The sequence below is a fragment of the Panthera pardus genome, unplaced genomic scaffold, assembly GCF_024362965.1.
Source record: "Panthera pardus isolate Hobbes unplaced genomic scaffold, ASM2436296v1 HiC_scaffold_23, whole genome shotgun sequence".
Taxonomy (NCBI): Eukaryota; Metazoa; Chordata; class Mammalia; order Carnivora; family Felidae; genus Panthera; species Panthera pardus.
In genome coordinates, this window is record NW_026526799.1 from 7,173,673 (window position 1) to 7,196,342 (window position 22,670).

Consider the following 22,670-nt stretch of genomic DNA (forward strand, 5'->3'; position numbering starts at 1 on the left):
ATAATGTCTTGCAGTGATCAAATTAAGAGGAGGTCATTAGGGTGGGCTCTAATCTGATATGACTGGTGTATTCATAAAAAGGGCAAATCTGGACATAGAGACAAACACACAGTGAGAATGCCACATGAAGATTGGAATTTTACGTCCACAAGCCAAGGAATGCCAAAGACGGGTGGTAGACCACCAGAATCTAAGAGAGAGGCATGAGACAAATTCTTCCTCACTGCCCTCAGAAAGAACCACCCCTGATGACGTCCTGATTTTGGACTTCTAGCCCCGAGACCCACAAGACAATAAATTTCTCTTGATTAAGCCACCCAGTTGGTTGTTCCTTGTTACAGCAGCCCTAGTAAACTAATGTGGATGGGGAGTATGTGCATATTGGTCAGGGGAAGGTTAGGGGCAAGTTAACAGATAATTTCTACAAGTAATATCAAGAAATAGCAGTAGAAACATGGTATTTAGAGATCGCAAGGTAAATACCAAAAGAATCAAAAAAATGAAAAGTTGTCTGTGGCAATGGGTTAAAGAGGTAGGGGAGAAGGAAGACTGAAGCTTCATGTATATTTTAAGAAAAAGTCTTTGAACCAGATGACTGTTCAGAGACTTTTATGTTTATCAATATAGATTGATAGATTAATACAATAGCTTGATAGATTGATAAAAGTAAAAGCAAAAAAAAAAAAATCCTAATATACGAGTAATCATTAACCAGAATATATAATACAGAAAAAAAGTCCCATTCACTAGGGAAATAAAACTTCTATAATGGTACCCAGGAAAAAAAATTTTTTTTTGAGAGAGAGAGAGAGACAGAGTGTGAACAGGGGAGGTGCAGACAGAGAAGGAGACACAGAATCTGAAGCAGGCTCCAGGCTCTGAGCTGTCAGCACAGAGCTTGATGTGGGGCTCAAACTCATGAACCATGAGATCAACTGACTGAGCCACCCAAGTGCCCCAATACTGAGAATAATCTTAAACAGGATATATGCCAGACCTTTATGGAGAAAATTCTAAATTTTACTGGGGGACAAAGGTAAGTAAAACTGGACCCTGTCTCAACCAGTGCATAGTGGAGGCAGTGGCAGATAAACTTGATAGTGCAGTGTGCAAGGAGCTATTTGACCAGGATGGGGAAGGAATGTCCCCTGTGCCTGGGGAAGTCAGAGAAGGTTCTGCAGATGATGTGGACTTTGAATGAAAACCATGAAGGATGGAGTTCTCTGGAAGATGGGAAGACAGTCTAGGTAGAGAGCAGAGCCTGAACCAATGGACATGTGTTTGAGGAATAGAGTATTTGACATGAGGGAGAAAAGTGGGCATGATGGAGGACGGGGGGGGGGGGGCGGGGGGAGATGAACTTGAACAGTGAAGCAGCAATTGGTCAATTAAAAAGCCACGTACACACAATGGGAGAGTTTGCTCTATTTTATAGGAATGGGAGCCTTTAAGGTTTTGAGGTAGCAGGATGAGAAAGAAGGTGAAGTTTGGGGCGCCTGGGTGGCTCAGTTGGTTGGGCTTCCGACTTCGGCTCAGGTCATGATCTCACGGTCTGTGAGATCGAGCCCTGCGTCGGGCTCTGTGCTGACAGCTCAGGGCCTGGAGCCTGCTTCGGATTCTGTGTCTCCCGCTCTCTCTGCGCCCTCCCCTGCTTGTGCTCTCTCTCTCTCTCTCACAAAGAAATAAACATTAAAAAAAAATGTGACAGATTATAAAAGAAAAAAATGGCGACTCTTCTTAACTCCAAGAGCTTAACAATAGGGCTTTTGAGCCAATGTTGGCATAATGTCCCTCTGTAGATGACCTTGCTTTTGACTAGAAGCAGATGGGTGTTTTTCTGGCTGAGCACAGCTCAGCATCTCTGGGGCAGTGTCACATTGAGAGAGGATGAGTGGTGGTGAAGAAAGTGGCACAGAGACTTGCTTCTGTGACTCTCTGGCAATTCCTCACCTGGCTGGCTTTCCAGGCCTGTGTCAGTGGACCTGGCCTATTTATGTCAGTCTCCACCTCATTCACCACCTCCAGTCTCTAATCCTGCTTCCTTTCCTATGGTTCTCTAAACATCTTGGATTGGTCTAACCTCAGGGCCCGTACTGAAGTTTATTCCATTTTCTAGAATGTTCTTTCCCAGTTCTTCACATGGCAGCCTTCTACTCATTCTTTCAGGAGGATATTATCATGTAGCATTAACAGCGAGAACTCTAGAGCCAGTCAGCCTCGGTTCAAATCTAAGCTCTGCCGCCTTGAGCATGGTAATGGCTCCATGTGCCTGAGTGCCTGAATTGTTGTGGGGATTAAATGAGTCAGTGTCTGTCAAGTCTCAGGATAATGCCCATCCCATGTAAGTTCTTGTAAGAGTTAGCTATTACTATTAGTCAATAACATGTTACCTTCACTAACCACTGCCATTCTGTCCTCTTATCCACTATGCAAGAATGTGTGATTATTTTATTTTCTTATTTCTTATTTTCCTCTCTGCTTCTAGAATACAAGAACCATGAGGACAGGGACCCTGCCTGTCTTGTTTACTGCTGCATGCCCCATGGCTAGAGCAGTGTCAGGCACATAGCACGTGCTCAAGAAGTAGGTGTTGAATGAAGTAATACAGTTAATGAACGTCTCTGAGGCAATAATTATTTCTTAGAGGTTGTAAGTGGGTAAAGTGCTTCTGAGCTTATGTGTGGTATAACGTGGTTTTTTTCATTAAAATTATTTCCCATCTTTGCCTCCTTGTTCAGACCCTTTACTAAAATTACTGCTTCAGTCCTTAGAACAGTGAATATGATGATTTTATTTTTATTTACCTTTATTTATTTTTTAAGTTATTTTACTGAGAGAGAGAGAGAGAGAGAGAGAGAGAGAGAGAGAGAGATAAAGAGACAAAGAGAATCCCAAGCAGGCTCCATGCTGTCAGCACAGAGCCCAAGTCAAGACTCGAACACAGGGCTCGAACTCATGAATATGAGATCATGATCTGAGCCAAAATCGAGTCAGATGCTTAACCAACTGAGCCACCCAGGCACCCTGGACATGATGATTTTAAATAGCAAATTTATAAGCTGCTGCAATCTAGACAAATTATTTTCTTATAATACTTAGGGTATATCCTGGTGTTTGGGTGTTTGCCCAATGTGCCATTTGTAGCCCTGTAAAAATCACACTGTGTCTTTTCACCTCAGAGGAGAGGGAGATATGACTTCTCATAGAGCACAGAACCCAGAAGGAGCTAAGGTAGGAATACAGATGAAAAACAACACAGCAGAGCCATCAAAACTAGTAACAGACAACTTGTAGAGCTTGTTGGCTGAGGCAGCCCTTTTATTTTTGATGGAGAATAAGTTCCAAGACTCCCTTGCAGCTAAGTCTGGGCATATGACTAGGCAATGGGATGTAAGTGGAAGAGGTGAGTGCAACTACTGGGAAGGGTCCACGAAGGGACTGTTCTTCCTTTTTTGTCCTATCTGAGAATGCAGATGTGGTGGCTGGAGCTGTAGCAGCCATATTGGCTCCTGAGTAAACAGAGGCCATGCTTGCTGGAGCTATAAGAGAAAAGGAGCTTCGCTTCATGAGGATTTTGTGGAGCAGAGCTGCCATTATCCTTGGACTATTTGTCTTTCAATGCTTATTTGAGAGAGAAATATAAACTTCTGTCTTTTTAAGCCATTGTTATTCTGAATTGGCTACTAGTCATCGCCAAACCTAATCTTAGCAAACACAGCATCATAATGGATAAATGCTGAATGTGATTTTGACATGTTAAATAAAAACTGGGGGCTGTCTGCAAATAGAAGGCTGTGACACAGGAAGTGCAGACAAGTGTGGGTCAAGATCAGTGTAGGAAGAATAGAAGAGGCTCAGCAGACTCCTTGGTACACAAGATAAGAAAAAATCCAGATCAGGTTAACAGATGGTTCTTTTCGTTAAATCCACTAAAACATGTCTTCAGTTATTAAGTGATAAGAAGTTAAAAATTAACACCACAGCCTTGCTAGGTAGCACAGAAGTTCCTCTACTTAAGAGAGAGGGTTACGTTCTTTGTGAGTCTGTTTGTTTGAGTCCAGGGGAACCAAGGCCCTGGGACCATTTCTACTTAATTGGAGTATGAGTCTTGTGAAACTTGAAAACCAGCAGATGCTTCTTCTTTGTGCTGATAAATATTTCCTGGGCCATCTTTTCTCCAAAGTCGATCAGTGCAGTGTACTAGGAGGTCTGTGGATCTGGGTGACGCTCTCCCACCTCCACCTGCCTCCTGTGGAGCCCCTAAGCTGCCATGGTAGCTACATTTTCCACCTCCCCACTCCATGTGATGTTGTGAAGATTTGGAGGGACCGAAACTCAGGGTCCACCCCCAGTTATCCACTGAGGACCACATCTACACCACCAGCACCCCACCTTCACTTCTCTTGCTTTCTACCACTGTTTTCCATTTTGCTTCTTTTATAGTACTCACCAACATGTACACTTTTCTGTTTTTGTTTGTTTATTGCCTGTTTCTCTCCGCATCTTCCCATAGTATGTATGTTTCTCAAGGGTGGGGACATATCTGTTTTAGTCACTAATGTGTTGCCAGTAGCCAGCAAGTATGTTTGGGTCGTATTAGGCGCTCAGTAAAACAGGTGCTGAATGAATGAATACACACTTCAACAATAGCACATTCACCATGCTCTGCCGTTGGGTCCTTGAGCCAAGTCCCAGCTTTCTTCTGAGTTGACATCTGGCTTATGGGAAGCCCATGTCGGTGCTCATCTTGCAGCCCCCTGCTCTCAAGCCCCCTGGCGTTTGTTCTTTCCCCTCCTCTCTTGCTGATTGTCATGGATGGTGTATGTGCAGCGGGGCTTATGCTAAGCATTCTCCCAAACCATGCCTCCTCTTGGGATGAATCACAGCACCAGGAGCACAACAGTCCTTATTTTTTCTCTGCACTTTCAGTCTTTTATTATCTCTTCTTTCAGTTCCATTGCAACTGCACACCTTTTATTTAAAACATTTGCTGTTCTTGTACTCATTGGATAGAGTGGGATTAACCACGTTTGCAAAACTAAGTAGAACCCTGGCAAGATTGCTGCTTGCTATCAAAAGACTCCGTGGTCCAAACTGGAAGGACCTTGCACTACAACTACTGCCATCTGCTGGTGGGAGGTCGAGCTGATGTGTTGCAGCTTTGTCTCCATGAAAGTTTGTAACTTGGACATTCATAAGTAGAGAAGTTTTCAAAATTTTTAATCTGTAATTTGTTGAATTTAATTATACTTAAGTTAAAACCAGAGTATAATCTCTTTTTAATCTCTTTCCATAGTGTGTTAGTTCAAACATTCTCATTTATCCCTTTGTGTTGAAGCCCCAATGTCTGGGAATAAAGAATTCTCCTGAATATGGTCACAATTCGCTTTGTCTCAGATTGTGCTCTGCGGGGTGTTAACAGGTGCTCCTACCTAAAAAATATCTGTGATAAAAAAATTGGGAGTGCTGGCATACCTCGCTCTGGGATAGTTACAATGTGTATTACCATTTAAAAGGCTCTGGGTAACCAATGGGTATTATCACTTAAAAAGCCTTTTTTTAAAAAGAAAACCTAGTGTTTTTCAAACTTCCTTGACCATAGAACTCTTTCCTCATGTAACAGCCTGTGTTCCAACATTTTTGGGGACATGTTGAGATATATATTTATCAGGTAGATTATAAACGTTTCTTGGAGTCAAGATTCAGGTACAAAAAGGAGCCAAAACCATAGTCACAGCACCTCTGACAGAACACCGCCCTTGCAAAGCTCATTTCAGTCCTGGTGTGCAATACTTTAAACCAGCCCAGTTACAGAAGACAATGCCTGCTAGACATTCTGGAAAGGGTCCTCATGCTGTCTAGTTCAGTGCTACTGAACACCTTTCCCCAGCAGGTAATGTGATATCTCCACAATGGTTGCAGTTTGTGGAAGAGAAACATGAGGAAACTCCAGCAGCTACAGGAAGGCTTGAAGCACTTTCTTTGTTTTTTTTTGAGTAGGCTCATCTTGGCTTGCACATGTCTTAATCTGAGTAAAGCAAATTATTATTCACAGTGTGGGTGTGGCAGCCCAGGAGGACAATGATAGAAGTTCCAGTTTCACATTTTTCTTTATTTGGTTATGCATCCTGTGCATCAAAGTGATATAGGATGCTCCCAAGTCCTTCTAAGAGCTCAAGCTAAGAGACCCTATGTTTGGAGCTCCCCTTAAATACTAATCATCACATCAGAATTCCAGAGATTGTGTGCCTATGTGTCTATGTATGTGAGGGGGCATGGGGGGAGTTAGAAAGCATGAAAAATGTCCTGGGTTTTAGGAACTTAAAATTAAAGGGATGAAAGTTTGAAAACTTTTGTGGGAATGCTGATATTATTGGGCATTTGCATTCTTACCCTTGGCAACTGGTTATGTGAGGTCAGAGTTTGCAACTATCAGCCTCTAACTACTCTGTAAGAACCACAGGGAGTCAGCTCCCCGCGAATACTGGCTGTGGATGCTCTGTCACTGAATTATTCCTCATGCCCTTAGAGTGTCCCTTAAATCCATGTAAGTGGTAGGTGTTCGTGCTGGCAATATTTCGACAGCCAACTGGCCACAGATGGACCAACCTAACAGTTTATTTCACTCGATGATCAACTCCAATTTTCTAAGCACGTTTTTAAAATTATTATTTTTTTAATTCAAGTGTAGTTGACCTAAACACATTTTTTTTTTTTTAAGTTTCTGACTTTCAAGTCAACTGATGGAGTGGATGAATCTAGAGGAATGACCTTTGTATGTGTTTAATTCCACAGACAATACTTTTGGAAATCGATTGATAATTTCCTGTCCTTGGGTTATTCAATGGGCATAAATATCTTAGATATGCATTCCCAAGGGTGTGGTCCAGTTCCTTCTCAAGAGGCTGTTTTGTTGCTATTATAGTAATCAGCAGCAGCAGCATTACCAATGCTTACATTTGTAAAGCTGTGTTCATGAGGAATCTTGGTGGCACCGAGGGCAACCCAGTTCAAGCTCCCTTAACACAATGAGGCTTTATTGGCTCACGGAGCTTGAAAATCCGTAGGGAGAGCTGGAGTCAGTCACTTTATCTAAACAGCATCTTCCCTTCTGTGTTCATCCACTTACCCTGCTTTAATTTTCCTTCATAACTTATCATTACTTGGCATTATGTTATGTATATACTTGGTATTTGTTTACTGCCTGGGATTCCTACTGGCATGCAGGCTCCAGGTGGGTAGAGTCTTTCTTTTGTTCACCACAAAATGCCAAGCATCCAGAAATGGACATGGAATATAGGACGGACATAATGACTAGTTGTTGAATGAAAGAATGAATGAATGAGTTCATGCAGGTGCTCAAATGACATCATGGGAAATTTGTTCTGAAACATCTCTCGTTCTGCTTCTCTCTGTGTTGCTTGCATTCTTTGGAATACCTCTTCCTGTGGGGGGACAAGACGGCTCCCAGCAGAGAGGACTGTTCTGTAGTAGAACCGGCAAAAGGCCCACTGGCCGGCTTAGGTCATATGACCATCCCTTGTCCAGTGAGCATGGTTGGGGGATGCTGTTGGCCCCACTGGACCACAGAGTCTAAGGGTGGCAGGATGTAGGCTGGGAAACTAGGCTGCAATAACAGAGTGTGTTAATTGCTTTTAGCTGCACTTTTTCAACCGATCCTTACAAAACCTTGTGAGAAAAGTAAAACAGATATTATCAACCTCATTTTACAGATGAGGAAGTTGAGGCTCATGGAGGGTATGCTTCTTCAAGCAATTAGGAAGTGGTGGAGCTCTGTCCTGACCTCAAGTCTTTTGGGGCTTCACCCACCATTCTTTCTACTATATCACATCATCCGACAGGGTAGCTTCTCAGTGTGGAGAAAATGGCACGTGGCTTGTCTTTGTGGGAGGAGCTGAAAAAGTGGGAAAAGGTTAAGAGATTTGACGAATTCCTTGAAGGGTTGTTACTTTCCTGGCCCGGTGACTTTGTTTCTCTTGGTGATCTCTCAGTGGAGCCAGCTGGTTGGCAATGGCTGGCAGTAGCTGAAAGGTTTTCCCGAGTACAAGGGGAGGGAGGACTCAAGATGGCGGAGGGAGGGAGTGGCAGGAGCAGCAAATTCTCTGAGCCTGATGACCTGAATCTGGGAGAAATAAATGGTGTCATATTTAGGCAATTCACAATCCCCTCTGAGCCATGTGGAAGCAGAGTTTTATCTTCCTGCCAGCTTCGTACACATGTACAGAATACCAATTGTTAGGGAGGAGAGGACTCTCAGGGAGCATCTAGACTTAGAATTCTCAACCACTGTTTTATGGCCTGGTGAGCCGAAATTTTAGCACCTCATGCCCGTACCCTCCCCCCGTTTCCCAACTGCACCCCTGTCTCTCAGTCACGGTGGCTGGATCTCTTTCACTGTCTCGTGCTGGGGTCAGCGATAGGACAGTCAGAGGGTTTACCAGGTCACATTCTAATTTTGACTGGAAGACACTGATCTGGTGGATTCACAGTTGAAGAACCGGGCCAGAAAAAAGTAAAGTAATTTGTCCAGGATTGTGTGGTGAGAAGCAGAGAGGAGCTGAGCCTTAAACCCAGGATTTTTTTTTTTTTTTTTTTTTTTAAATTCAAGTTGTTTCCAGTGCTATAGTGCTTTCCAACTCTGGCTGGGTCTCACGTCAGGCCTTCTGATTTAATTGGTCTGAGGTGTGGCCGAGGCATCTAGACTTTACGAATCTCCCTGAGGGATTCTAATATGCAGCCAGGGCCGAGAACCTGAGCAGGGCCCCACTCCCCCTCCATGGGGTGGCGTGCAAGGCTGTTGCTTGCTCCAGGAGAGAGTCGAGGAACTCAGGGTAGAAACAAATTAGAAAGCATTTGAGGAGATGATAGGACAAAGGAAGAGATCTAATATCCGTATAGAAGCCTGACGAAGGAAATCAGTACTGGCTTCCCTATGCAGACGGTGTTGGGGACAAGGCCACTGCTAGCACACGGCATTTTTGTGCAAATTAGAAACACATCCCTTCTAGAGAGACTCAGCCCTGCAGGTGCCATGATTGGCAGGAGGATGGTTGCCCATCTGAATTTTATTTATTTTTTAATTTTAAAATTTAATTTTTTCACCAAAGAGGAAACTTTCATGATCAGCAAGCAAATGAAAAGGTGCCCCATGTCCATATTGATTATGGAAATGTTAATTAAAATGGTAACTCAACCTTACTGAGACCCTACTATGAACCAGGCAATATTCTAAGATTTTTCACGTAAGATGCCCTTTCACACCCATCAAACTGGCAGAACTTATAAAAGCACAACAAACAAGTTTTGACCATCAGGTACTGCTGGCAAGATGCAAATATTACTTCTCGATGGACATTTAGAGAGACCTGCACTTATATCCAAGAATGTTTTTTAACAACATTTATTTATTTTTATTTTTAATTGTTTTTCATTGATATCGGAGGTATACACGATTCATAGTTTATTCGGCAGCTTATAATCTGTTGTTACCCTTATTATTTATTTGATGCTTACATTGTCCCAGATCTGGCCAGCAGGACTGCCTTTTTGATGTGTTCCCCTCATATTTTGATCACTTGCTTTCTTTCATTTAAAAAAAAATTATTATTTTATTTATTTATTTTTCCATCATGGTAAGTGTACTCCATAATCCCCATCACCTATTTGACCCATCCCTCCACCCACCTCCCTTCTGGTAACCATCAGTTTGTTGTCTATAGTTAAGTGTCGGTTTATTGGTCTCTCTCTCTCTCTCTCCCCCCACCCCTCTTTTTTCCTTTGCTCATTTGCTTCTTAAATTCCAAAGATGAGTGAGATCATATAGTATTTGACCTCTGAATTTTATTATTATTTAAAAAAAATTTTTTTTAACGTTTATTTATTTTTGAGACGGAGACAGAGCATGAACGGGGGAGGGTCAGAGAGAGGGAGACACAGAATCCAAAACAGGCTCCAGGCTCTGAGCTGTCAGCACAGAGCACGACGGGGGGCTCGGACTCACAGACCGTGAGATCATGACCTGAGCCGAAGTCGGCCACTTAACCGACTGAGCCACCCAGGCGCCCCTTGACCTCTGAATTTTAAAAAGGACCCTTGTACCCTGTGAGCCCAGTGAGCATGAGACTCAGTGAGCAGAATAAGGCTGGGGTTTCAGCCTCCACTTGCCCCCTTGGATGTGTGGGTGCCTTGTGCAGTGAACAACCTGTGCAAGAGTGAGGCAGCTCTGGATGGGGAAATCCACCCAGCTTGAAATCCCATTCAACTACAGGCCGAGTCTCTGACAATCTTTAGAACTCCCTTCCTGTTAAATTCATCTGTTGGACAGGTGGAAACTCATGGGGTCCTAGGACTCTAGTCTTTGAACTGATAAACAGAAATTGGTTGATAAAGAAGAAATGGCCAGTGTCTTTGGGAAGCTCCCAGTCTATCTGAGAGTGGATGAAACTGGGCATAATCAGAAACCGTAAGAAGGTAGAGCTGAGTAGAACTGAAGAAAAGGTGGCCAAATCCATAACGCAAGACTTAGAAAATAAGATGGCTCAAGGGAATTCGAAGATTGTTAAAAATAGAAATCTTCTAAAATATTTTTCCATGTTACAAAAGCAATCCAAACTAATTGCAGAAAATGTAGAAAATAGAAATGAGCCAAAAGAAGAAAAGCCATTTGAAATTTTACTACTCAGAAATAACCACTCACAGTTTCCTGTTTATCCTATCAGTCTCTTCTCTATGCTTATAGATACATTGAGGATACATTTATACATATCGCAAACCCGGATTATATGTATAGACTATTTTCCAGTCTTAACAGTATTCCACAAATTTTCTAAATAGTGGGTGATTTCCCTACCTTGTTATATTGCTATGGTTGCATGGCAACCCATTTAATGAGTATATCATAATTTATTTAATCCCTATTTTGGAATTTACATTGTTTCCAGTTTTTTAATATTATAGTGTCTGATGAACATCCTTTGAGTTTTGCCTTTCACCGCATTCCTGAATGAACGCTTAGAAGTGGAAATCAGGGTCAGATACATCTTGCCAAATGACTCAACAGGAAGACTGTGCCATTTTTGGCTTCCACCAGCACTGGATGAGACTGTGGGTTTCCTAGAAGCCTCCCCAATGCGGGTTAGACCAATACCTTTGACTTTAGCAGTTCCATGGCTCTAAATAAGATGAAATGGGCTGCCCTTCCTGGGATTTAAGGGCACAGCTTGAGACCCCGAAAACAGGCAGTCCCAAAGAGCTGGTTCCAGGAGTGTGTTCTCACACATCAAGGCTCAGAAATATGTTTGTCCATCCTGTGCTGAATTGTAGGTCAGAGGAAGTATCTGAGGCTGCATTGCATTTCCTCCCACCGTCTGGAGACCAGGGACAGAGTTCGTTTCTAGGCGTGGTGCTCATACGCACCCCCGCACATGCGTCTAGGCGCCAGGCACTGCCTGTGAGCACCGTGGGAGGGCCGGGGGTGCGGGGGAGGGACATGCTTCCGCACAGGAGTAAGAAGACCTGGGAGCGACGTGGTGAGTTGCGTCCCTGAGTGTGCGGGAGGCATTCGACACACTGCCAAGTGAGGAGGATGCGGAGTTCTTTTCTTAGAAACCTCTTTCCTTTTTTCTTTTCGTAATAAAGTTTAATGTTCATCATAAAAATAATGCACATTCTCTAAAGAAAATGTGGAAAACATGGGGATATAAAGTGAAGGAGAAATCACGCAGGGGCACACCACCCAAGGACACGTCTTTTCCATCTTGTGTGTGTGCGCGGATGTGTTTGTGTGCACAGTTGTTGTTTTTATGTAGTTGTAATCACAGTAAATTACTTTTTTGTCCTTCTTTTGCTTTAACATCATACGCATTGTCCATGTCACTACATAGTCTTGATAAACATTTTTTGATTATGTAATTTTCAGTTGTGCGACTGGGCTACCATTCATTGTTCAGTACTAATATCTAGACTATTATTTCTATTTTGCAGATGAAGAAACTGAGGTCTATAGGAGATATGAGATTTACCCAACATCACAAGACAGGTAAGAGGCACAACCAACATTTCATCCATTAATCTATTATTATTCATTCACTCAACAAACATTTATAGGGCACCTGCTATTGTATCATATGCTATAAGGCCTTTGAGGAGCAAACACAATATTCCTGCTCATGTAGTATTTATAAATCAGTGGACAGTATGATCTCATTGGAGCTATGACAGAATCACCCCTTGGTTCTATGTGACCTCAAAGAAAGGGCACTTGCCCAGTGTGCGGTTTGGGAATGCTTCCTGGAGGAGATAATGTCAAAGCTGAATCTTACAGGAAGAACGAAAGTTTGGGAGCAGGGCAGAGGGCACAGCCTGTGTGAAAATCTAGAGGGACTATGCTATGCTCTGGGAGCTGTGAGTAATCGGCCGTGGTGCTTGTTGGGAGAGCCTGGGCTGCATCTGTGGGTGCGAACCAACTCACATAGTCGAACTTCTATGGCCGGCCAAGAACTTTGTTCTTTATCCTGAAGGCAGTGGGGAACCTTTGGTGCATTGTAGGGAGGAGGTGTTGGGGCCCACACTGAGGAGAGCTGGGAAGGAGGGGAAAGTATGGATTTAAGAAATAATTGGAAAGGAAGGCTAAAGGCAGACACAACTCTGCAAAGTCTTTGTAGAGGATAGGGCAGTCTGATGCTGCCACTGAGTTTGGGAATCTGTGAGGAGAGGAGATAATACACTCTGTCTTGGAACTCTGTCATGGGTTTGTTCTGAGGTACCTGTGGGACTAAGTGGGCAGTTGCGTGGAGAGAGATGGGAGGTTTGGGTGGAATCAAGGGTGGGAGGGGAGGTATTAGGGTCTAGATGCTATTCAAAGACTGAAGGAAGATGAGAATCAGAGTACAGAGCAGTGGTGGGGCAGCCTATGGGTAATCTGAAACCCCTCGAAACCCATGAACCCTCAATTCAGAAATCTACAAACAGAAAAAAGTTTAAAGGGTTTAAATAACTTTCTTGGGGTTTATAAGTGCTCTGAAGCTCATCCATGGTGTGGAGAGAGAAATGAAGTCTAAGACGGCATTCTGGAGGACACCAGTATTTTCAGGGGCAGGTGGTCAAAGGAAAACCTTCAAAGAAGATTGAGAAGGAACTGCTTGGGTTGGGCTGGGGGCAGGATAAAAACAGCGAGAGAATGACATTCTTCAGTTTCATAAAGAACTAGGTGATCAACAATATCTAAGAGTTAAGGTTAAGGTTGGTTTTAGGTTAGCATCAGATGAAGCTAAAGTTCAATAGGGTTGAGCACCAAGAGCAGTGAAAAGATGCAAGGCTTCCAGCTCATGGACCAAATCTCTCCCTATGCCCTCCTTCTCTTCTGTGATTCTCTGCTCAGGGCAGAGAGCACTCACCCATTACAAAGAGCCCCTCTCTGAGCGCCCTCTTTGGGAAAATTTGGTACCTAAGAGTAAGACATTGCAAACGGGCTCTGAGCTGAGACCGCGTAGTTGATGGTTGCCCTTAATTCTCTGTCACTGAATATATCCTTTGCTCTGAAGCCTTGTAATTCCTTCCACAAAAGGGCAAGTGTGTTTCTCTGCTTCCTGACTTTGGGTTCAGCCATGTGGCTTGCTTTGACTGGTTGGATATTAGCAGAGCGGATTCCAGAAGGAGCTTGGAATACCTTGTGCAGTTGGCCTTGCCCTCCTAATCTCTGTCACTGCCCTGAGAAAAACCTGGCTGGGGGGTTCCCTGCTCCCACCCCTTTGCTGACCCATTGACTCACGAGTGACAAAGTCAGGCTAGTTATGGTATGCCACCAAGACTTATAGGTGCCCTGTTTCATGGCAGCCGAGGTCTACAGTGCTTCTTCAGTAAAGCTCTCTGCACTTCACAAAACCTTTCACCTGCCCTGTCATTCACCGGTCCCTTTCTCAGCATCTCTCTTCCTGACTCCCTGGGGGCATTGCTCCCCTGTCATAGACTCAGCCCCTAGCTCCAGGACTTGATCTGGAGCAAGAGGGTTTGAGGTGGCTCTCACCCCACTTCCCATTATCCAGGTGTCCTCACTTTAGAGGCAAACCCAGCATGATGTGGCACTCAGATTTATACCTGCTGTTTCTGGCTTATACCTGAGGCCTAGGCCCAGGCAGGTGCCCTTCTGTTCTAATTGGGGTGAATTGAATAATCCATTCAACACATTTTATTGACCTGCTACTGTATGCTAGTTCATTAAAAGCAAACTCTTATTGGGGCACCTTGGTGGGTCAGTTGGTTGAGTGCCTGACTTCAGCTCAGGTCATGATCTCACCGCTCGTGAGTTCAAGCCCCGCGTCAGGCTCTGTGCTGACAGCTCAAAGCCTGGAGCCTGCTTCAGATTCTGTGACTCTGTCTCTCTCTGCCCCTCCCCTGCTCTCTCTCTCTCTCTCTCAAAAATAAATAAACATTAAAAAATTAACAAACTTTTATTTATTTATTTATTTATTTATTTATTTATTTATTTATAAAGAGAATAGCTGTTTGTTTTCATGCAATGTCTGACACGTAGTTGGTGAATCACTGATGGCAAACACATTGCCATTCTAGAAAATATTGTAGTGAATATATTTGCCTATAAATCTTGGTTTCCCAATTGACAATAAATTTCATATTAAAAAAAAAACAACCTAGTTTGTCTAAAAAAAATCTTGGTTTCCATGAAAAGAATCCTTATTTTTATTTATTTTTTTAAACAGAGAGAGAGCAAGTGGGAGAGGGGCAGAGAGAGGAGAGAATCTTTTTTTTAATTTAAAAAATTTTGTTTGTTTGTTTTTGAGATAGACAGAGCACAAGTGGGAGAGGGGCAGAGAGAGAGGGAGACACAGAATCGAAAGCAGGCTCCTGGCTCTGAGCTGTCAGCACAGAGCCCGAGGCAGGGCTTGAACTCGTGAACTGCTAGATCATGACCTGAACCAAAGTTGGATGCCTAACCGACTGAGCCACCCAGGCGTCCCAAAGGAGAGAGAGAATCTTAAGCAAGCTCTGTGCCTAATGCAGAGCCCGATGCAGGGCTTGATATCATGACCCTGAGATCATGACCTGAGCTAAAATCAAAACGGACTGAGCTACCCATGTGCCCCTTAAATCCTTATATTTTTTAATTGCAACTGTAATGCATGCTTGTTTTAACAAATTAAAATATCAAATTACATTTAAATGTTAAAGTAATTAATAGGAGCTTGGTTTTTGTATCTCCTAGAGGACTGTCTGGTGGGTAAAATGGGGCTCAGCTATGCCTCAGTGTTGTGTTTTGTGTTAGGACTGGGCCTGGCCCAGGGTAAACTCCTGGCAAATGGTAACTTCTGTGGTTATTACCGTCCCCATCAACGTCTGGACGCTCAGTCTTTGCTCTTCTCTGCCAGAGGGATGCTGTTGAGGCCCTGCCAAGCAGCTCTTTCTGCTGCATCCTCCTGGGTCCACCCTTTGTGCCACCCCTGTGACTGCCAGTGAGCAAGGTGGCTGGCGTTTCCCACTTGCCAGCTTCTCCTGGAGGCAGAAGTGGTGGTCGGGGGGAAGCGATCCTGCAGACTCCCTCAGCGTCTGCCATTGCGTGGCCTGTATTGCTGATTGCTCCCCAGGGATGGAGATTCCTCCCTGAAGCCTCCTGCCCTCCTCCTTCTCCTCCTCCCATGCATGCAGTCGGTCTCCAGGGCCTTGCGGGTCCCAGCCCTCCCCTCCCTCGCAGAGTCTCATGGGACTGTCCTTTCTCCTCATCGTGGCTGCCGCTAGCCAAGGTCAGGTTGGCAGAACTCCTGCCAGGAATATGGAAACGGCTCCCAACTGCTCTCCCATCCTCTAGCTTCTACCTACATCGCCTGATTAATTAATCAGAGCCTGATGAATTAAAGTGTATTTCCGACCCTGTCTCCTGATGCTCATAGCCCTTCCACGGCTCCCATTGCCTTACTGAATCATTCACAATTGCTTTAAGGCTCACGAGGATCTAACCCTTGCTAGTTTTCAGCCCTTCTCTGTGGCCTGCTCCTCACGGACCCTGTACCAGCCAATCTGGCCAGCTCCTTGAATGTGTCCTTCACTCTCCACCTTCTGGGTCCTGCTCATGCTCTCTCCTATCCCCATCCCCACATGTCCATCATGCCTGTTTCCAAGAATGCCCCGTCTCCACAAACGCTTTTCTGATTTCTTCAACTAGAATTGATTTCACTAGGCTCTGAGTGCCATAGCACCCTCACTCTGGAAGGATTTCTCCGCCTCCGTTCTATTGAGATTTGGGGGCCGAATGAGTCCTTGTTGTGGGGGCTGTCCTGCTCACTGTAGAAAGTTTAGCAGCATCCCGGGCTTTTACCCACTGGATGGCCAGTAGTGCCTCCCCACCGGGCTGTGGCAACCAAAAATGTCCCCAGACCTGGCCCAAAGTCCACTGGAGGGGGAGGGCGGAGTGAATCCCCTGCCAGAGAGAACCCCTGCCCTAGATAGAGAAACATTTTTGCAACAAATCTCCAGGCCACTCGGTCATGTACAGCTTGTGTCTTGCCTCGGATGATGCTGTGGAATCGTGCCAGGCCCTTTTGAGCCTCTAGCTTTTGTTCACGCTCTTTTCCTGGGAATACCTTCTCCCCTCTCTCCTTCCTCTGCCGATTTCCTCCTCAGCCTTCAAAGCCTGGATGACAGGCCACCTCTTCCAGTAACCCATCCCAGCCTGCACTCTGCCTTCCCAGGGCAGAACGGATGGCTCTGTTCCCTGAGTTCCAGCAGCACTTTGCACAGACCTTGATCATGGCCCTCACAGGCTGTGCGCCGTGTTCTAGAAAAAGTAGTTTAAGTATTTATCTCCCCAGGTAGCAAGTGAGTTGTGATGGGGCAGGGAGCTCAGCCGGGGCAGGCCCCCCAAGGTGTGCCAGAGCCCTGCATAGGTAGGTCACTGCAGCACAGGGCCATGCCCATCTAGGAACAACAGTGCCTGAGTTCAAGTCCTCACTTTGGTACTTACTAGTCGTGTGAATTGGGGTGATTTATGAAGGTTCTCTGGAGCCTTAATTTCCCTCTCTGTAAAACTGCCTTAATAAGAATATCTACGTTATGGGGTTGTTCCAAGGAGTTAGCAAAGTAACAAATGTAAAATGCTCTCCTGGTACCTGGCATATAGTAAGTGCTCAGTAAACATAGTAATTAGTGAAGAATGAAGGAATGATTGAATGCACGATGAACCAAGCTGCACGGGGTGTGGATTGCACTGGCTGGAACGACCTCAGGAGCATGGGTATTGCCTCCATGAACAGAGCCTCTGTGACCAACACTCCCCCCCGCCCCTCCTTCCAGCCATCCTCACTCTGCCCTCCCCAGCCTGGCAGCTTGGGCAGTGAGCATAGTCTGGTCAGAGAGAGAGGGCTGTGGGCTCACTTCCCCGTGAGGTAGCCCGGCTGGGCGGAACAAGGACAGACATTAAAAACCTATTTTCTCACTGGGCATAAGTAATTGGCAAAAAAGCTCTAAATCCATAGCTGTCAGGTGAAGTCATTTCCGAGAGAAAGGGATGGAGGGAGAGAGCTGGAGGGGGAGCTCGGGGCGGGAGCCAGAGGGAGGGAGCGAAATGCAAAACAAGGCACTGGAGAGGCCAGAACAGAAAATCTTCTCCTTCCTTCTCCCAGGCCAGACCAGTTCTCCCGTTATCAACCCTCCCTCATTTATTTTTCTTCTCTGGAAAAAGAGATTCCTAAGGTGGTAAGAGGACGAAAGCCAGCCCTGGAATTATTTAATGAGCCAGAATGAATTGCATTTGAAATCATTTAAATGGGATCTGGGAGCATTTAACTGCAGCTTGGGATCTTAACCAGAGTGAGAAAGGATCTTTGTGCTAATTGCTGGCAATGATATTCCTGCAGAGAGGGAGAGATAGCAGCGAGCAATTAGCAGCCGAGGGGTAATTTCAGAGTCTGGGCTGCTCCGTGGGAGTGAGCACCTTGACGTTGTTGCCTGGAGAGCCCAGTCCCCCAGCAGAGGGCAGGAGAGGCCCGGGACCCTGGATGGGGAGAGGAAGGGAAGGGCTCCTCGCAGGGAGAGGGAGGGGACCGGGATGTGTCCTGCAAGGGACCAGAGGTCCCGCATCTGCCCTCTGAGGGACAGGCAAGGAGGCGGGATCTCTGGAAGGGAGATAAAATGAAGCTGTCGCTTTCCAGTGGTTCCCGGCCACACCTTCCAGAGCACCACCTTTGGGAAGGCAGTGAACTTTGCTTGGATTCCGGGCGAAGGAACAGAGACAACCCCATTTCAGTTCTTTCTCTTCCATCCCACACACCTACTTAGAGATCGCCCTGTCGGTTGCACTGATTTTGTCACGGAGTGTAGGATCCTATTTGTTAGCTTTGTGATGGATAAGTCACCCTGGGAAGATGATATGAGCCCCCTCTTCTACAGACGAGAAACCTGAGGCTTTTGACTGTGACTTAGTTGAGGACACATAGTTGATGAGACAAAGGGGGTGTGTTGATAAGACCCGGGGGGGGGTGTGTCCTGAACATCTGCCAGATAGAGGTCATTGTTAGGGTATTAAGACAGATATGAATGCCATTGTCCCTGTCCTCCAGGATGAGTCTATGAAGCCCATACTCTAGAATCATTAATAATTGTGAAAGATTTAAAATGCTAACTTCCATATGGAAGATACAAACGAAAGCCACAATGGCTTTCTGAATGGCCGACCAGCAAAGGTGTCACCTTGGGGGATTTGGGTGTGTAGAGGTCTGGAGGAAGAGACTGTCAAGAGAGAGTATTATTTGAGCAAAGACAGGAACGTGGGAAAGCACGGGATGTGTCCGGGAGACATGGGGCCTTTCTGTATGTCTGGAGAGGAAGTTGGGTTGGGGGAAGAGTTGGGGTCAGATAATGGAGAGTTTTGTTTGCTGGGTCAATTTGCAGGTAGTGGGGAGCCACGGATGGTTTCTGAGCTGGGGAGTAGCTGCAATCGAGTAATCTGGCAGCAGAGTGGGGGAAGATTTGAAGTGGAAAGGCAAAGACTGCTGGAGCCAGCCACAGATGGTTATAGTAGCCCATAGAAGAGGCAGTAGGAGTCTGCAATGGGGCAGTGGTGTAGGATGTAGAGGGCACCCCCGGCCCCATCCACTGCTTTGTCTCCAGCACCACCACACTGGCTGTCACGGGTGTGCTCTGAGGTCCTCAGCGTGGGTTGGAAACACGGACGGTGGGCAACATGTGTCTAAAATTTGGAGCACAAGGCTGGTGTAGCCAGGAGGTCATCTGGTCACTTGTACTAGTCCTTGCTCTTGGCAGATGATAGCCTAAGCCACCCAAGACCATGGTCGCTTAGCGTGTTTATGGCTCCACAATCTCTCTTCCCCGCAGAGGTCTGCGTTTAATCATCCTGACAGTTTAGCAATCCTATGCTAGAGCTTCCTCAGCTTTGAGCATGAGAATTTTCCAACGCTGAGCTGTTGGCGGAGGGAAAGTGCTGATTCCCAGATGTGGTTGTGGCTCATCCCTGCAGTTGGGCAAACAGAGAAGGCCTGACGGGAGTGTGGGAACAGGGAGCTAGACCTCGTGGCCTTTGCGTTTCTTTCCTGACTCCTAAATTTCCCTCATTGTGCCACATATTCCTTTCTTTCTATCTTCTGTGCTGCCTCCTCCAGGAAGCCACTCACTCCCCACAGCCACCTTGTGCCTCTCTAATGACCTGCGTCCTGAGAGAGTTGCCTGCGGAGAGATTTGTGTCTGCTTTGAGGGCAGGGCCCATGTCTTGTACATGTTCCTTGGTTAAGACCAGCAGAAGGCATGATAGAGAGAAATTTTGTATTAATACTTTGTTATTCTGCTACTATAACTAATGCTAATAATAATCATAATTAAAGCTACTACTGCACTGATCATATGGTGAGCCTCTCAAGACATTACTTTTAATTCTCAAACAAACCTGCAAGGTTGGGATCATTATTACCATTTTGAAATGAAGGAAATGACACTCAGACCAAATCACTTGACCTCTGTCCTACAGCGAGGCTGGGGATTTGCTCCTGGGCTGGCCAGCTCTGAAGTCCCCCTACCCCCTCGGTAGAATTAGATTATCATGATCATGCTTCCAAATATCTCATGGTTGGCTAGAATAATCAGAGAAAACCACATTGAATGTGCTGAGCTTGGGCTATTACCCATCTGAAGGTCCATCTAAGGGTTTAGCCCCTGAAGGGAGGTTGCTTGTTGTTCTAGATCCTCTTACCGTGCAACTTTCTACAGCTCTCGGCCACCAGGCAGAATGTTAGGGGCTGGAGGTTCTGCCCTTAGACTTTCTAACTCTCAGCTGAGGTGGCTGAGAAAATTCTACTGCTCTGGGGTCTTCCAGCCCGTAGGTGGAGCTGTTGGACCCTGGGAAGTCCCATGTTGTAGACGGAAGGAGGGAGCTAGGCGGTCTGTCCTGCTCAGCTCTGTAAAAGGGGAGGCTTATTTGTAACTGGAAATTGTTGCCTCCTGACTCCCTTTACCCATTCGTCTCCCTCTCACCTCAGCAACCACCATTCCGTTAGCTGTATCTCCTTTTGTTTTGTTTGTTTTATTCTAAAGATTCCACCTGTAAGTCAAATCATACAGTACTCATCTTTCTGTGATTGACTTATTTCACTTATCACAATACCATCTAGGTCCATTGTTGTCGCAAATGACAAGATTCCAAGTCATGGGGAAGTAATGTACAGCATGGGGACTATAGTCATATCACTATAACATACTGATAACAGTATCGTAGTGTGTATTTGAAAGTCACCAAGAGAGTGAATCTTAAACATTCTTATCACAAGCAAAAAAAATGTGTAACTTCGTATGATGGCAGATAGTAAGGGGCCTATTTTGGTGATCACTCCGCAGTGTATACAAATATGGAATCGTTGTCAGTACACCTGAAACTAATGTAATGTTATATGTCGGTTATACCTCCAAAAAATGTTTATGAAAATAGTGTTAAAAGGGGAGAGGGGAGGGGCGCCTGGGTGGCTCAGTCGGTTGGGCTGCCGACTTCGGCTCAGGTCACGATCTCACGATCTCACGATCCATGAGTTCGAGCCCCGCGTCGGGCTCTGTGCTGACAGCTCGGAGCCTGGGGCCCGTTTCGGATTCTGTGTCTCCCTCTCTCTCTGCCCCTCCCCTGTTCATGCTCTGTCTCTCTCTGTCTCAAAAATAAATAAATGTTAAAAAAAAAATTTAAAAAAAAATAAAAGGGGAGAGGGGAGGCACAGCGCTGTTTGCAAGAATGTGCCCTAGAAACAACCTAAATGGCCACCAAGATAGGCCTGGTTAAATAAATGATGGTACACCCACATAATGGAATGCCATGTAGCCGTTAAAAATTACGACATAGATTTATGTTGATTGATATAGAAAGATACCTCACAATATGCTTTGTTGAGGGAAAAGCTTGCCTCAGGACATTTGATATATATAGCATTATCCCCAAGATACAAAATTATGAAAGAGACACAGAGATGGAGAGTAAGCGGGATGTTCACCAAAACGATTAGCAGTGTAAATCTTTTTAGGTGGCAAGATTTCAAATAATTTTTTCTTTTCTTCCCCCACTTTAACCTTACCTGTAACATGGAAATTTTTGAAAGTAACAATCATGCACTATCTTTGCAGTGGGAAAAATAAGGTCGTTTTCTAGTTGAAAGTTTTGGGAAATGTGTACACTAGCCCAAATCGAAGGCGTCACTGACTGTTGCTGAACACAGCCCTCTTCGGAGCGCAGCCATCTCTGATGTCTCATCCCTGTGTTGGTGACTAGTAACTCCCTCGCGGGAGAGTGGGGGAGATATTTGTCAGCAGTGTTAGGGACACAAAGAGCTTTGAGGAGGCCTTTTCTGGGGCAGTTCCAGGACCCTCTCCCAAGCTCAGAGCTGGCCAGAGGTCCCAGGACTCCGCGGCCCCGCCCCGTCACAGCTAGCCCCTCCCCCTCCGCTCCCCACCCCCACGATCCGCTCCCACGTCTTCCCCTACCCTGGGTGTCTCCAGCAGCTTTCATCTCCGCAAATTCTATTCAGCAGAGAGTCCCTGAACTTTCTAATTGAGATCAGAGATAAATATAGTGGGGAAGGAGGGAGAGGGAGAGGGAGGATGCCTAGTTTTAATTTGCAGCATTTCCCATTAATAACAACTTCTAATTAAAAAGTCTCCATCTCCCTGCCTAAGTCCAAGAGAAAAGCCTCCTCAGGTCTGTCTGGCTGGAACCTTTGTGCCAACGAGTTTGGAGTACGGATTTCTGTACCAGCTGAGCCCTCTCTGCCAGAAGCCATAATTAAACCAGGGAAAGAAAAGAAAGAAAAGAAAAGAAAAGAAAAGGAAAAGAAAAGGGGAGGGAAGGGAAAAAGGAAAGAAAGAAAGAAAGAAAGAAAGAAAGAAAGAAAGAAAGAAAGAAAGAAAGAAAAAAAGAAAGAAAGAAAGAAAAAAAAGAAAGAAAGAAAGAAAAGATGTCATCTAAGACCATAGGGATCTTCCCTCACTGCAGTGCTAGAAGGTGGCCACACACCTTCCTTGGACAGCCATGCCGGCTGGGCCATTCCTCTTAGAGAAGGTGGCCAGGCCAGATGAGCAAGGAGGCAGAGGTCGAGGTGGGTGGGGAGATTCCCAAGTTGCAGGAGCTAAGTGTCAGACACAGGAGGGCAGAAGCAGTG